This window comes from Amblyomma maculatum, unplaced genomic scaffold (genome assembly GCF_055883805.1).
Source record: "Amblyomma maculatum isolate TAMU_Amacu unplaced genomic scaffold, ASM5588380v1 scaffold_23, whole genome shotgun sequence".
In the NCBI taxonomy this organism is placed as follows: Eukaryota; Metazoa; Arthropoda; class Arachnida; order Ixodida; family Ixodidae; genus Amblyomma; species Amblyomma maculatum.
In genome coordinates, this window is record NW_028146748.1 from 3287598 (window position 1) to 3305551 (window position 17954).

A 17954-nucleotide genomic window follows, 5' to 3' on the forward strand; every position below is an offset into this window, starting at 1 on the left:
GCGTGAATATAATTACTAATTATAACCACACTCTGTAAAACCAACCACAATTGCTAGGTAAACTGTTATTACTAATTATTTACAGTTGCGTAAATATAATTACTAATTATTACCACACTGTAAAACCAACCACAATGGCTAGGTAAACTTTTAATACTAATTATTTACATTTGCGTAAATATAATTACCAATTACTTCCGCACTGTAAAACCAACCACAATGGCTAGGTAAACTATTATTACTAATTATTTACAGTTGCGAAAATATAATTACTAATTATTACCACACTGTAAAACCAACCACATTGGCTAGATAAACAATTATTACTAATTATTTATAGTTGCATAGTATACTTACTAATTATTACCACACTCTGTAAAACCAACCACATTGGCTACATAAACAATTATTAATAATTATTTACAGTTGCGTAAATAATTATTACTAATTATTGACAGTTGCGTGAATATAATTACTAATTATAACCACACTCTGTAAAACCAACCACAATTGCTAGGTAAACTATTATTACTAATTATTTACAGTTGCGTAAATATAATTACTAATTATTACCACACTGTAAAACCAACCACAATGGCTAGGTAAACTTTTATTACTAATTATTTATAGTTGCATAGTATACTTACTAATTATTACCACACTCTGTAAAACCAACCACATTGGCTACATAAACAATTATTAATAATTATTTACAGTTGCGTAAATAATTACTACACTCTGTAAAACCAACCACATAACAGTAAAAGTCGGAAAAAAAAGTCGGAAAAAAAAGTCGGAAAAAAAAGTCGGAAAAAAAAGTCGGAAAAAAAAGTCGGAAAAAAAAGTCGGAAAAAAAGTCGGAAAAAAAAGTCGGAAAAAAAAGTCGGAAAAAAAAAGTCCAAAAATTTCTAGAACAAAACAAAGCAGTTTTTCTGTTTTTTTTCAATTGTGCCTTCTCCCCCCAAAAGGGGGAGATGCTGGGCCGGTCCCGGAAGTAGTGCAGTACCGGGTCGACCCGTGGCGGAGTTGGAGCAAGCCCCGAACACTCCGCCGCGCTACAAAAATCAGTTTAATATCATGGGTACAATTAGAACCCGTAACAGATATTAAGCTGTTAAGAACAGATACTACACAAAGAGAAGTTTATTGACTTCCAAACTGATAGAGCACGATACATTGACAATGTGAACCACAATATACATACACTTATATGTAAAGGATACCGAATAATGTGCCAATACAATACAGATGTTGTAAGTCACTTTACATTAACAGTCTTATCTTCGTATCAGAGTCTGCTTATCCTTTATACAATTTCAATCAATTGGTACAAAAAAGGGATATACAATAATAATGGGAGAACCACTCAAATCTCTCCATCCCAATGCACTAGAAGGGGAAAGGGAAAAAAAAAGGGGGGGGATGTACATGCATACATGTTATGATCCAACGCGCGTTACATGTGGTCATCAATACAACAATGTCGGCATCGTTAGCCCATTTGGTCTCACAACAAAGAACCGTGTGTGCCAACGCTGCAGAAACCGCGCCTCCCCGTCTAGTTCGAGCCGCTCTGACAGGTATTCCCAGAGCAGGAGGCGCAGGCTCTGCAGCGCCGGGTACATGGCTCGTACTGGCTGCCTGCGTGCTTCCGCCAGGCAGCGGCGCTTCCACAAGACAAAAAGGGTACATGCCACAACTAGCCGCGCGAATGCACCCCGCGGTTGGTTTCTCCGCACCGAAAACATACGGTGTACTAGGTGCCACATAACCTTTGACACCCGACACTCAAAAGCGAAATGATCGCCAATCTCCGGTGCTCCGCACTGCGGGCACTGATTGTTGGGGACAACCCCCCATCGATAGAGGCGATCCCGGGTCGGGAGTACGCCCCACCGCTGTCGCCACTCGAAGTCTTTAACTTGGTCTGGCATTGTGCTTGCGGCCCATGTTCTCCATCTCCTAGAATCGGTTCGCTCCGCCTCTTCTGCGCTGAGGCGAGCACACGCCATGAGGGCGCTTATCTCGGTTGGCGGCACTTCCTCTATGTTTACCTCTGGCAGCTCTACATTAAGCGTTTCCTGGAACCTGGCGGCCGCTTGGTAGAAAGGGTGCGGCGTTTCTGCTCGCGGCCCCAAATGTCTTTGAGGGGTGAAGGCCCTCCTCGCAGTGCTTAGCCAGTACAAGAGCAGGGGCCGTCCTGGGTAATCTGCTTGGTCCAAAAGGCCGACGACAAGCTTGGTCAGCATAGTCCGCGCAACCGTTTGGACGCACGGTACACCGAGGCCTCCTCTACTACGGGGAAGTTGCACAAGATGTCGCGCCACTAGGGCTGTCTGTCCTCCCCAGAGGAAAGTGCCTACAAGGGAGGAGAGTCTCCCTGCCGTGCGCCTTGGCATCACTGCCACTCTTGCCACGTAGAACGCAAAGGCAAGCGCGCTGTTCTTAATTACCGCAATTTTGGCGGCCGTTGACAAGTCAAACCGCGCAGCGTTTGCGAAAACCCTGTTGGCTTTGTCGATACTCAGGGTCCAAGTAGCTGGGGATACTCCTCCTTCTTGAAAGAGTACTCCCAGTACCCTAACAGCTTCTACCAAGGGGATCGGTTCTGGTAGTGCCTCTTGGAAGCTGCCAAAGCGGAGAGCGTGACTTTTTCCTACATTCAGTTTTGCTCCCGAGATCGATGCATATTCTCTAAAGACTGTCATGAACCTCTGCAGGCTTTGTCCATCACGCACAAACAGGGAGATATCATCGGCGTACGCCATTATCTTCACCTCGTCTTGTCCTATCCCCGGAAAGCCGCGGATGCGACGCTCGCTGACGACGCGCCGCAGCAGTGGGTCCAGTGACAGGACAAACAGTGCTGGAGACAATGGGCAACCCTGCCGCACTCCTCGGGTTACCGCAAAATTGGGGAGCAACTCCCCGTTCAATAACATGTCACACGACACATCTTCATACAGAAGCTTTATGATCCCTATGACTTCTTCTGGGATCCCATAGGACCTTAAAACTTGATATAAATATGGGTGTTCGACCCTGTCGAAGGCCTTAGCCTGATCCAGTGAAACAAACACTCCGCTCACTCTTTTCTCCTGTGCATATGCGAAAACGTCCCGGGTGAACGTGAGCGCTGCAAATACGGAGCGTCCCGGTACCGCCGACGATTGATAGGGGCAGATTAAATCTGCCAAAAAGGGCCGGAGGCGCTTGGCAAGCAGAGAAGTAACCAACTTGTAATCACTATTTAATAACGTTATTGGTCGCCATGCCTCTGGAGATGACGGCGATGCTCCTTCTTTGGGGATCAAAATTATGCGTCCTGCTGAGAAGGATGCAGGTTTCCGTCCATCCCTGATGACCATGTTGACCAAGGTAGTTATCAGGCCGCCAAGAACATCAAAGAATTGCCAGTAGAAGGCCGCCATAATGCCGTCCGGACCGGGCGCGGATGAGTGTGTCATGTCTCTTAAGGCTTCCAACACTTCTGTGCGTGACGCTGGGGCACTAAGTGCCGCACCCTCGGCTTCGGGCAGAGCTGGTAAGTCGTCACAGAAGGAGGCAATATCTGTCTCTCCATCAGCTTCGTTTCGGGAGGCCGACGTAAATCGCGCGGCAAAGTGTTCTCGAAAGACTTGCGCGATCACAGCCGGATCCTCCAAAATTGTGCCCTCGCCCATGTCCACACTCTCCACCCGTTCTGTCCGGCCATCGTGCCTGCGCGTGCTTCGACTGTGCATCAAATCCGCCGTGCACTCGGCTGTGGGCGGCGCATCCCTGCTTTGTGTATCCTGGTACCCATCTTGCAGGATGCGGTGATATCTTATCCTCAAGATATCCAGGTATTCTCGCATGGCGAACGATAACTCGTCGGCCCTTTGAATTATCTTCATCCTTCTTAGTACATCGTTCAGCGCAGCGGTACGCCGTGCACTTTTCTTCTTTCCTGCCCGGACGAGAATTGCCCGCCATTCGGTCTTGAGGTTGTCCCACCCCTCGGGTGACAGCTGGTTAATGTCAGCAATAGAGTTCGACACCTCCGCCCGAATGTCGCTGACACTCTTGCCATCCAGCATTAACGATGCGTCCATACGCCACAGATTCGGGCGCGTCGGGCGGCCTGCTGAACATTTCAATGTGGCCATGACAGGTACATGATCACTAAACTTTGCCATATCTTGCGGGAGATTTAGCACCTCGCAGGAGACCAGGAGGGGCATCAAACAGGGAGGGACGTAGACTCTATCTATACGGCTAGAGCTACGTGTGCTCGTGCGAGTGGCCATAAATTCATCTCCATGTAGCACCACCCACGCATCCGAGAGGTGGACCTGGCGCACGAGTTTCCGTAGCTCTTTTGCGTGGTAGCAGGATGAGCCCTGCCCTGGTCCTCTAAGGTCTCGCTCCGAATCTAGGACACAGTTAAAATCTCCCAACAAAACATGAGGGGAGGAATCCAGAAAGAAGGGCGCAATGGATTTGAAGAAGTCATTGGTGAGTGCCCTTGTAACTGGAGCATACACGTTCACGAAACGAGTCTTCCGCCCTTCTAAGAACAAATCCACCGCAATAACCCGCCCGTCAGGACCGTATGTGCAATGCGCTCCATTGCGAAACGCGGGAGATATGAAAATAACCCCTACACCACAGCACCGTGAGTCTGTTAGCGAAAAAAAAGCATCAACATGAAAGCGAGAACGAAAAGATAGTACATCGGATGGAGTGCGTAAATTGCACTCTTGCAAAAATAAGACATCAATTTGGTGTAGTCGCGCAAAATGAATAATTTCGCGCTGCTTGTCAGGGTTGCGAAACCCTCTAACGTTAAAGGTAACAAACTTAAAAGAAGCCATGACAAATAAATGGAATGAACTCAAATAACACAGCAAACTGAGAAACTATAGAACAAACAAACGATGCAGACAGACTCACAGCACGGTGCAGCACGGTGCACGGTCCCTTGATGGCGCCTTGGAATGGACGCCGGGACCACTGAAGGTCAAAGGGAAGGGATGTGGACCGTTACGGCCCTGTCGCTCTTCTGCTGGCGCCATGGTGCTTAGTTCTCTGGCGGCCTGGTGTCCATTTCATCTGCCTCGTTGCCGTCCACCTTCTTGGGCTTTTTCTTCGGCGCCGAACCGCACGGGCCCGATCCGCTGTCCGAAGAAAGAGTCCGCTTTACCAGGTCCTCGTCTGCACAGGACGTCTTCCGCATTGGCCGCAGCGAAGAGTCCCCACTATTTGGTCGCTGGGGCATTGCGGCTGCCAATGAACCAGGAACAGGCCGTTCTTCACTCCTGGCTCTCCCTGGTTCCACCTGCAATTTAATAGGTGTATGCAGCGGAGAATCTTCTGTTAAGGACTCGGACAATTCCCTGGAGGTCTTAGATGGTGTCCGTTGTGCAGCGGTAAGATCCTGCTCAAACAAAGCCTCCTCCACTTTGATCTTAGCCAAAAGGCCGAGAAGCGATAAATTGACAAGGAACTGCAGTTCGATCCCATCAAAAATGTATGCCCAAGTGGTGCCACTTATCGGTTGTTGCAGAAACAGCGTCGGTCCACCGTTTTTTGTTTGTAGCACTTGAGCTATGGTTTACCAAATCTCGACACATCCCTTGAAGGGGATTCTTAATCAAACCATTCTTTATTGCCTCAAATAATGGACTCACATGCAATGACATGCGGAAAAAGTAACCCAAGGTGTCACTGCATGCACGAGGCGCCCAACAATGCAATAAGACAGGCATTGAGAGGATTGCTGTGTTAGGCACATGGATAGCAGTGAGCTCGAATGAAAAAAGTTAGTTGGCCTCATCTTTGAGTTGTGATTGTCCTCCCCCAAAAACCGTGAGTCGCTTAGCTAGTCCCGGAAGTAGTGCAGTACCGGGTAGACCCGTGGCAGAGGTACAGCAAGCCCAGAATGCTCTGCCGCATTACAAAAAATAGTATAATGTCAGGGTTACAAATTACAACTGGCAACTGATATCAAGCTGTTAAAACAGTGTTTTCCAGAAATGTTTTGTACATTTGCAAGCAATGCTTTATTGCAGATACCTACTGCTATTAAGGCAAAAGCCTTTATTGCCTCATAGTTGTCGTTAGCAAAAGTGTCACATTTTTGCCACAGCACTTATTGGTCGCGAAGGGAAGACGTCGTGGAGGTGTCGACCAATCACAGAGCAACACCACAGTATGTGCAAATGCATAGCTTATATGTCCATATGTCAATCAATGAGCAGTTACTAATTAAAAAGGAAATAAATAAGTAAATAATTATTTATATGCTATGTCCTGGTTATTGCACTAATTACTCAATATTGGCTAGGTAAACAATTATTACTAATTATTTACAGTTGCGAAAATATAATTACTAATTATTACCACACTGTAAAACCAACCACATTGGCTAGATAAACAATTATTACTAATTATTTATAGTTGCATAGTATACTTACTAATTATTACCACACTCTGTAAAACCAACCACATTGGCTACATAAACAATTATTAATAATTATTTACAGTTGCGTAAATAATTACTACACTCTGTAAAACCAACCACATTGGCTAGGTAAACAATTATTACTAATTATTTACAGTTACGTAAATATAATTACTAATTATTACCACACTGTAAAACCAACCACAATGGCTAGGTAAACTTTTAATACTAATTATTTACATTTGCGTAAATATAATTACCAATTACTTCCACACTCTGCAAAACCAACCACAATGGCTAGGTAAACTATTACTAATTATTTACAGTTGCGAAAATATAATTACTAATTATTACCACACTGTAAAACCAACCACATTGGCTAGATAAACAATTATTACTAATTATTTATAGTTGCATAGTATACTTACTAATTATTACCACACTCTGTAAAACCAACCACATTGGCTAGATAAACAATTATTAATAATTATTTACAGTTGCGTAAATAATTACTACACTCTGTAAAACCAACCACATTGGCTAGGTAAACAATTATTACTAATTATTTACAGTTGCGTAAATATAATTACTAATTATTACCACACTGTAAAACCAACCACAATGGCTAGGTAAACTTTTAATACTAATTATTTACATTTGCGTAAATATAATTACCAATTACTTCCACACTCTGCAAAACCAACCACAATGGCTAGGTAAACTATTACTAATTATTTACAGTTGCGAAAATATAATTACTAATTATTACCACACTGTAAAACCAACCACATTGGCTAGATAAACAATTATTACTAATTATTTATAGTTGCATAGTATACTTACTAATTATTACCACACTCTGTAAAACCAACCACATTGGCTACATAAACAATTATTAATAATTATTTACAGTTGCGTAAATAATTACTACACTTTGTAAAACCAACCACATTGGCTAGGTAAACAATTATTACTAATTATTTACAGTTGCGTAAATATAATTACTAATTATTACCACACTGTAAAACCAACCACAATGGCTAGGTAAACTTTTAATACTAATTATTTACATTTGCGTAAATATAATTACCAATTACTTCCACACTCTGCAAAACCAACCACAATGGCTAGGTAAACTATTATTACTAATTATTTACAGTTGCGAAAATATAATTACTAATTATTACCACACTCTAAAACCAACCACATTGGCTAGATAAACAATTATTACTAATTATTTATAGTTGCATAGTGTACTTACTAATTATTACCACACTCTGTAAAACCAACCACATTGGCTACATAAACAATTATTAATAATTATTTACAGTCGTAAATAATTACTACACTCTTTAAAACCAACCACATTGGCTAGGTAAACAATTATTACTAATTATTGACAGTTGCGTGAATATAATTACTAATTATAACCACACTCTGTAAAACCAACCACAATTGCTAGGTAAACTGTTATTACTAATTATTTACAGTTGCGTAAATATAATTACTAATTATTACCACACTGTAAAACCAACCACAATGGCTAGGTAAACTTTTAATACTAATTATTTACATTTGCGTAAATATAATTACCAATTACTTCCACACTGTAAAACCAACCACAATGGCTAGGTAAACTATTATTACTAATTATTTACAGTTGCGAAAATATAATTACTAATTATTACCACACTGTAAAACCAACCACATTGGCTAGATAAACAATTATTACTAATTATTTATAGTTGCATAGTATACTTACTAATTATTACCACACTCTGTAAAACCAACCACATTGGCTACATAAACAATTATTAATAATTATTTACAGTTGCGTAAATAATTATTACTAATTATTGACAGTTGCGTGAATATAATTACTAATTATAACCACACTCTGTAAAACCAACCACAATTGCTAGGTAAACTATTATTACTAATTATTTACAGTTGCGTAAATATAATTACTAATTATTACCACACTGTAAAACCAACCACAATGGCTAGGTAAACTTTTATTACTAATTATTTATAGTTGCATAGTATACTTACTAATTATTACCACACTCTGTAAAACCAACCACATTGGCTACATAAACAATTATTAATAATTATTTACAGTTGCGTAAATAATTACTACACTCTGTAAAACCAACCACATTGGCTAGGTAAACAATTATTACTAATTATTTACAGTTGCGTAAATATAATTACTAATTATTACCACACTGTAAAACCAACCACAATGGCTAGGTAAACTTTTAATACTAATTATTTACATTTGCGTAAATATAATTACCAATTACTTCCACACTCTGCAAAACCAACCACAATGGCTAGGTAAACTATTACTAATTATTTACAGTTGCGAAAATATAATTACTAATTATTACCACACTGTAAAACCAACCACATTGGCTAGATAAACAATTATTACTAATTATTTATAGTTGCATAGTATACTTACTAATTATTACCACACTCTGTAAAACCAACCACATTGGCTACATAAACAATTATTAATAATTATTTACAGTTGCGTAAATAATTACTACACTCTGTAAAACCAACCACATTGGCTAGGTAAACAATTATTACTAATTATTTACAGTTGCGTAAATATAATTACTAATTATTACCACACTGTAAAACCAACCACAATGGCTAGGTAAACTTTTAATACTAATTATTTACATTTGCGTAAATATAATTACCAATTACTTCCACACTCTGCAAAACCAACCACAATGGCTAGGTAAACTATTATTACTAATTATTTACAGTTGCGAAAATATAATTACTAATTATTACCACACTGTAAAACCAACCACATTGGCTAGATAAACAATTATTACTAATTATTTATAGTTGCATAGTGTACTTACTAATTATTACCACACTCTGTAAAACCAACCACATTGGCTACATAAACAATTATTAATAATTATTTACAGTCGTAAATAATTACTACACTCTTTAAAACCAACCACATTGGCTAGGTAAACAATTATTACTAATTATTGACAGTTGCGTGAATATAATTACTAATTATAACCACACTCTGTAAAACCAACCACAATTGCTAGGTAAACTGTTATTACTAATTATTTACAGTTGCGTAAATATAATTACTAATTATTACCACACTGTAAAACCAACCACAATGGCTAGGTAAACTTTTAATACTAATTATTTACATTTGCGTAAATATAATTACCAATTACTTCCACACTGTAAAACCAACCACAATGGCTAGGTAAACTATTATTACTAATTATTTACAGTTGCGAAAATATAATTACTAATTATTACCACACTGTAAAACCAACCACATTGGCTAGATAAACAATTATTACTAATTATTTATAGTTGCATAGTATACTTACTAATTATTACCACACTCTGTAAAACCAACCACATTGGCTACATAAACAATTATTAATAATTATTTACAGTTGCGTAAATAATTATTACTAATTATTGACAGTTGCGTGAATATAATTACTAATTATAACCACACTCTGTAAAACCAACCACAATTGCTAGGTAAACTATTATTACTAATTATTTACAGTTGCGTAAATATAATTACTAATTATTACCACACTGTAAAACCAACCACAATGGCTAGGTAAACTTTTATTACTAATTATTTATAGTTGCATAGTATACTTACTAATTATTACCACACTCTGTAAAACCAACCACATTGGCTACATAAACAATTATTAATAATTATTTACAGTTGCGTAAATAATTACTACACTCTGTAAAACCAACCACATAACAGTAAAAGTCGGAAAAAAAAGTCGGAAAAAAAAGTCGGAAAAAAAAGTCGGAAAAAAAAGTCGGAAAAAAAAGTCGGAAAAAAAAGTCGGAAAAAAAGTCGGAAAAAAAAGTCGGAAAAAAAAGTCGGAAAAAAAAAGTCCAAAAATTTCTAGAACAAAACAAAGCAGTTTTTCTGTTTTTTTTTCAATTGTGCCTTCTCCCCCCAAAAGGGGGAGATGCTGGGCCGGTCCCGGAAGTAGTGCAGTACCGGGTCGACCCGTGGCGGAGTTGGAGCAAGCCCCGAACACTCCGCCGCGCTACAAAAATCAGTTTAATATCATGGGTACAATTAGAACCCGTAACAGATATTAAGCTGTTAAGAACAGAGTGTTTTTCAGAAATGTTTTGTACATTTCCTAGCAGTTTTATTGCAGACACCTACTGTTGTTGTTCATTCCTTTTTAGGGGAAATCTCATCTGTAAAGTTTTATTCCTGCTGTGGGGTGAGTGTATTGTTGTGCGTGTAGGAAGTCTTTCTAACTCGAGCTGCTGAAGTCCACCGAAGTGCGAGCCCTTCAATTTGCAGCTACGTGTTTAGCATAGACTTCACGAGAAGCTGCGATGGTATCGCTCACCGCCAGCTTCTTGAAGAGACGCATGTAGCGTTTGCTACAGAGGCGCCTCAACACTTTGTCATTGTTGGGGTCCCAGGAGCCCAGGGCCCCAACAACGACTGCCTCAATGCTGACCCGCTGGAATTTCCGGAGCAGGTATTGGCGAACGGGTTCGTACTTGGCGACCTTACTCTCCCGTGCAGCATCGAAGGCGGTTTTGCGATTGTCAAAGGGGCATGTGACATCAATGACAATCGCCGTTTCCCCGCGCGCCAGAACAAGATCTGGGCGGAGGTTCGTGTCACCCACGGGCCGGTTCTCATGGGTGACGGTGAATCGCTTCTCAGCGGCTGTCTTCAGCCGGTCGACGATCCTGTTGTGTCGGCTGGTGTAGGCGACGCTCTGGCGCATGCAGTGACAGAGAACATGCGGGAGGGATTCCTTGTCTTGCCCGCATCTCCGACACCGCTGGTCAGCAGCGACATCCCACGGCCTGGCTCCGTTGAGGGGCAGCAGGTTCAGCCTCGCACGGTGCACGAAGCGCCAATCGCAGAAGCGAGTGAAGCGCCCCGTCCTCATGAAGTGGGAACTGCTACGGTCGGCTGCTACGCACTCCATCACTTTCCCCTGGTTAGGCTTTTCGTGGAGATTGTGATCTCGTGCGCGCATAGCGATGCTCCGAAGTGTCCTCACCACTTTCGTGCGCTGCTTCTGCGTGACGGTCACGTCGGCGCGAGTGATGCTGGGGCCCCCCTCCTGCATCTCCCACGTGACCGCCAGGCGCCGGGAAGCCTTGCGAGCCTCCGTCCATACAGACTGAAGCTGCGTTGCCCTAGCTCGGAAGTCTCCCTCCGTCTCCCCTGTCAGGTAGGCAGCGATGTCCTCATCCGTGGCTGGTCGGCGTAGTCTCTTCGTCGTGATGGCAGTAACGGCATGCAGCGCTAGATCTCGCACCTCTAGATCAAGAGAGGAGAGGAGCTTAAATGCATTGTCAATGCGGCAGATGTCGCTCAGCTCCGCTGCGAGGGGGATGCCGACCGAGCCCGATGCTGCGCTGCCGTAGAGGTATTCATTGGCTGCGGTTCCTGGAAGATAAAGGGATTTTTTGATTAGTGGCCGCAGTGCATCGTCGAGGCGCGCCCACTCTGACTTGCCCAACACACCGCACCGCATGGAGAAATTGAGCGCTGGATATACAAATGTTTTCACAGCGTCCAATCTCTGCCAAGGGGCGAGCATTGAGCTAAGCAGGCGGCGGCCGGTGTTGATGGCCTGGTCCACAGTAGCTCTGTCCGGGAAGACGTTGAACCCCACAGGGCGGCCCAGGAACGTCTGGCTTTCAAAATCCTGGATAATTGGGATCTCAGCTCCTGCAATAAAAAAAGGAGTCAGTCTTGTACCAACCGGTGTTTTGCCGCTCAGATGAAGAGTGCGGCACTTCGCTGGGTTAAGCTGTAGTCCCAGCCTAGAAGAAAGGGATTCAACAGTATTAATGCGGGCTTGAAGCATCTCCGGGTCATTGGCCAGGGGGGTGAGGTCATCGGCGTAGGCCAGGATGTTGTGCTGCCTCTCGCCTCCCTGCACAGCACGCAAAACAGGGTCAATGACAAAATTAAACAAGAGCCCGCTCAGTGGGCATCCCTGTCGAATCCCTGCAGAAATAGCGATCGGCCGTGTTGACCCTTCTTGTCCTACGATGGTGGTGGTGTTGTCCCTGTAGAGGTCAGCGACGATCGAACAGAAGTCGCTGCCGGCGCCTGCTCCACGTAGTGCGTCGATGAGGGCATTGTGGGCGACAGATCCAAAGGCGTTGCTGAAGTCAAGGAACGCCACGCACAGCTCCCCACCGCCACCCCTCGCTGCGTCGAGGCGCTCCTGCAGCACGAAGTTGTGCTCAAACACACCATCGTGCGGCAGGAACCCCTTTTGACAACGAGAGAGCAGCTCGTGTTCAGCGATCCATCGCTGCAGCCGAGTGGCGAGACACCCAGCATACAGCTTTGAAATCGTCGACCCGAGTGCGATGGGGCGCCAGTTTGTGACGTCCTCCGCAGGTCCCTTCTTGTGGATGAGGATGGTCCGGGACTCCTTCCATGCTGGGGGCACTCTCTTGAACTTGAGGCAGGCGTTGAATGCTGCTGTCAGGAAGGCTGCTTCAGGGTCTGTCGTCTTCCAGTGCTGGTAGGTGATTCGGTCGTTGCCGGGCGCGGTGTTCTCACATTTCCTCAGCTTCGTCAGGACCTCCTCTTCGGTGAACTTGTCTAGAGGGAATTCCGTGAGGTCGCTGCTCTTGGCCTTGTTGAGAAGAAGGCTGGTGTCCACCTCCTTGGGGCCCCACATTGCAGTGAAGTGGTTCTCGAGATCCTGTAAAGGAACCGTGCACATAGGCGACTCGCCGTCCACAATCAGGCGTACTGCTCGGCGGCGATTCCTGCGGTAAAGAGACTGGATCTGCTGAGCGTTGTCGGGGTTGGTCGGACGGCGCGGCTTACCTCCGGCCGGAGCCTTTGGCAGCTTTACCGCCTTTCCAACCTCGGTGATGGCCTCCTCCAAGATGGAAAGAAAACCATCCCAACCCTCAGCAGACACAGGCTCACGCAGCAAACACCGGAGGCGCCTGGTGTGGTCGACGAGTATGCCCTCGCACTCCAGTTCATCAGAAAGAGAATCAGTTAGTGCTCCCTGGGTGGCAGTTGCGTCATGGTGGCCGCCGCCGTCGTCGTCTTGAAGCTGCGATGTATTGCTTTCCTCGCTGATTGTTGACAGGTGAGCCTGTTGTCCGTCGCCTACCTGCAAGGAAGGAGAATCTTGTGAATTCTCCATCTCCCTGCTGCTGTTGGGTGTGCTGCTGGCAGGCACGGGAATTCCTTGGTCATCCTGCTGGGATGGGGAGGTGGGAAAAATTAGTGCTGGTGTTGCTGCTCTCGTGGTGCTGCTCTCTGGAGGAGGAGAGATGGGGGTTAGCGTTCGTGGCTCTTCCTGGCCCGCTTCCTCCACATTGGTGTCTTGTTGAGGCGTTGCTGGTGGTGTCCTTGCGTCTTGGCTGATGTCCTCTTCTTGTGGGGGCTCTAGATCCGGTGGTCTGGCGTCCCGGGATGGTGTCCTTCTTAGTCTTCTCGTCGCCGCTAACGGTGGCACGGGACGAGGCGGTAATCCCTGCATGGCAGTCTGTTTGCGGTGCCACATGTGATGATTTTCCAGCCCTCTTTTCGATGGAAAAGAGAGCTGGCAATCACCGCACTTGTGGCTGTGCAAGTCAGTGCTGGCCACCTCGAGCTTCTCTCCAGTAAGACAGGGATGCGCTTTTGGCCGAGGACCGACCTCTCTGTGGCAGAGAGTGCAAAAATGCGTGACCTGGCTTATGCGCACCCCATGCTCACTTTCAAGATGCCGAGTCAGGGACTGCCGCCTGGACGTCCACAATACCGGGGAGTACGCGGTAGCGCATCCCTCTTCCGTACATCGGAACGTCCTCGCCAGCGGAAAGAACAGCGTAAGGCTGTTCCCATCACGGCGAGGTTGCGATCCGGGCTGTGGCGGTTCTTCATTGTTGGCCGGGCTTGGACTGGTAGACGGCGATCGGACTGGGATGCGGCTTCTGCTGGCGGTGAAGGCGCTGCTTGTCGGAGGCGATGACATCACTTCTAGCAGCGGCGGTCGTCTGGAAGAAATGGCGGGGTGTATCCGCGCGACATACTGCGATAATGGATTTCCTTCCGCAGAAGAGGTCAGCGCTGCAGCTCCAACGGGGAAAAAGACTATCCAGAAAGAACAACTAACATACACTAATAATGAGACTGAAAAACCAAAGTGCGCACAGAAAAAAAAAAAAAAAAAAAAAAAGAGAGAATGCTCAACACCAAAAAAAAAAAAAAAAAAACAATATGAGAGCCCTCACCAAGCTCGTAGCAAAGCAAAACAAAAGATGGAGCTGAACAGGAGAGAAACACCAGTAAACACCACACACAAATCACCCTCAACACAATACAAGTGAAAAAGAGCAACGCAGCAACTAATCAAAATCGTCACTCAATTACCAGGCAAACGCGGCAAAGAGCCCTCACCAAGCTCAAAAAAAAAAAAAAAAAAAAAAAAAAAAGTTTAACGGGAGCGAAACATGGGAAACACCACACTTGACTGGAAAACGGCTCTTACTACACTTTGATCTTAGCCAAAAGGCCGAGAAGCGATAAATTGACAAGGAACTGCAGTTCGATCCCATCAAAAATGTATGCCCAAGTGGTGCCACTTATCGGTTGTTGCAGAAACAGCGTCGGTCCACCGTTTTTTGTTTGTAGCACTTGAGCTATGGTTTACCAAATCTCGACACATCCCTTGAAGGGGATTCTTAATCAAACCATTCTTTATTGCCTCAAATAATGGACTCACATGCAATGACATGCGGAAAAAGTAACCCAAGGTGTCACTGCATGCACGAGGCGCCCAACAATGCAATAAGACAGGCATTGAGAGGATTGCTGTGTTAGGCACATGGATAGCAGTGAGCTCGAATGAAAAAAGTTAGTTGGCCTCATCTTTGAGTTGTGATTGTCCTCCCCCAAAAACCGTGAGTCGCTTAGCTAGTCCCGGAAGTAGTGCAGTACCGGGTAGACCCGTGGCAGAGGTACAGCAAGCCCAGAATGCTCTGCCGCATTACAAAAAATAGTATAATGTCAGGGTTACAAATTACAACTGGCAACTGATATCAAGCTGTTAAAACAGTGTTTTCCAGAAATGTTTTGTACATTTGCAAGCAATGCTTTATTGCAGATACCTACTGCTATTAAGGCAAAAGCCTTTATTGCCTCATAGTTGTCGTTAGCAAAAGTGTCACATTTTTGCCACAGCACTTATTGGTCGCGAAGGGAAGACGTCGTGGAGGTGTCGACCAATCACAGAGCAACACCACAGTATGTGCAAATGCATAGCTTATATGTCCATATGTCAATCAATGAGCAGTTACTAATTAAAAAGGAAATAAATAAGTAAATAATTATTTATATGCTATGTCCTGGTTATTGCACTAATTACTCAATATTGGCTAGGTAAACAATTATTACTAATTATTTACAGTTGCGAAAATATAATTACTGATTATTACCACACTGTAAAACCAACCACATTGGCTAGATAAACAATTATTACTAATTATTTATAGTTGCATAGTATACTTACTAATTATTACCACACTCTGTAAAACCAACCACATTGGCTACATAAACAATTATTAATAATTATTTACAGTTGCGTAAATAATTACTACACTTTGTAAAACCAACCACATTGGCTAGGTAAACAATTATTACTAATTATTTACAGTTGCGTAAATATAATTACTAATTATTACCACACTGTAAAACCAACCACAATGGCTAGGTAAACTTTTAATACTAATTATTTACATTTGCGTAAATATAATTACCAATTACTTCCACACTCTGCAAAACCAACCACAATGGCTAGGTAAACTATTATTACTAATTATTTACAGTTGCGAAAATATAATTACTAATTATTACCACACTGTAAAACCAACCACATTGGCTAGATAAACAATTATTACTAATTATTTATAGTTGCATAGTGTACTTACTAATTATTACCACACTCTGTAAAACCAACCACATTGGCTACATAAACAATTATTAATAATTATTTACAGTCGTAAATAATTACTACACTCTTTAAAACCAACCACATTGGCTAGGTAAACAATTATTACTAATTATTGACAGTTGCGTGAATATAATTACTAATTATAACCACACTCTGTAAAACCAACCACAATTGCTAGGTAAACTGTTATTACTAATTATTTACAGTTGCGTAAATATAATTACTAATTATTACCACACTGTAAAACCAACCACAATGGCTAGGTAAACTTTTAATACTAATTATTTACATTTGCGTAAATATAATTACCAATTACTTCCACACTGTAAAACCAACCACAATGGCTAGGTAAACTATTATTACTAATTATTTACAGTTGCGAAAATATAATTACTAATTATTACCACACTGTAAAACCAACCACATTGGCTAGATAAACAATTATTACTAATTATTTATAGTTGCATAGTATACTTACTAATTATTACCACACTCTGTAAAACCAACCACATTGGCTACATAAACAATTATTAATAATTATTTACAGTTGCGTAAATAATTATTACTAATTATTGACAGTTGCGTGAATATAATTACTAATTATAACCACACTCTGTAAAACCAACCACAATTGCTAGGTAAACTATTATTACTAATTATTTACAGTTGCGTAAATATAATTACTAATTATTACCACACTGTAAAACCAACCACAATGGCTAGGTAAACTTTTATTACTAATTATTTATAGTTGCATAGTATACTTACTAATTATTACCACACTCTGTAAAACCAACCACATTGGCTACATAAACAATTATTAATAATTATTTACAGTTGCGTAAATAATTACTACACTCTGTAAAACCAACCACATAACAGTAAAAGTCGGAAAAAAAAGTCGGAAAAAAAAGTCGGAAAAAAAAGTCGGAAAAAAAAGTCGGAAAAAAAAGTCGGAAAAAAAGTCGGAAAAAAAAGTCGGAAAAAAAAAGTCCAAAAATTTCTAGAACAAAACAAAGCAGTTTTTCTGTTTTTTTTTCAATTGTGCCTTCTCCCCCCAAAAGGGGGAGATGCTGGGCCGGTCCCGGAAGTAGTGCAGTACCGGGTCGACCCGTGGCGGAGTTGGAGCAAGCCCCGAACACTCCGCCGCGCTACAAAAATCAGTTTAATATCATGGGTACAATTAGAACCCGTAACAGATATTAAGCTGTTAAGAACAGATACTACACAAAGAGAAGTTTATTGACTTCCAAACTGATAGAGCACGATACATTGACAATGTGAACCACAATATACATACACTTATATGTAAAGGATACCGAATAATGTGCCAATACAATACAGATGTTGTAAGTCACTTTACATTAACAGTCTTATCTTCGTATCAGAGTCTGCTTATCCTTTATACAATTTCAATCAATTGGTACAAAAAAGGGATATACAATAATAATGGGAGAACCACTCAAATCTCTCCATCCCAATGCACTAGAAGGGGAAAGGGAAAAAAAGGG

At 42.6% G+C, this 17954-nt stretch overlaps 2 non-coding genes and 3 pseudogenes across 2 annotated transcripts; all 5 read right to left on the reverse strand.

Annotated features, from left to right (window-relative positions):
* Positions 1–972: 972 nt before the first annotated feature.
* Positions 973–1162, reverse strand: LOC146171404 (U2 spliceosomal RNA). The gene has a single exon (XR_014702983.1). It is a non-coding gene; the product is annotated as a U2 spliceosomal RNA (small nuclear RNA).
* Positions 1163–5853: 4691 nt separating this feature from the next.
* Positions 5854–6024, reverse strand: LOC146171405 (U2 spliceosomal RNA; annotated as a pseudogene).
* A 4423-nt stretch (positions 6025–10447) lies between these two features.
* Positions 10448–10620, reverse strand: LOC146171406 (U2 spliceosomal RNA; annotated as a pseudogene).
* Positions 10621–15397: 4777 nt separating this feature from the next.
* Positions 15398–15568, reverse strand: LOC146171407 (U2 spliceosomal RNA; annotated as a pseudogene).
* Positions 15569–17511: 1943 nt separating this feature from the next.
* Positions 17512–17701, reverse strand: LOC146171408 (U2 spliceosomal RNA). The gene has a single exon (XR_014702887.1). It is a non-coding gene; the product is annotated as a U2 spliceosomal RNA (small nuclear RNA).
* Between the last annotated feature and the right edge of the window lie 253 nt (positions 17702–17954).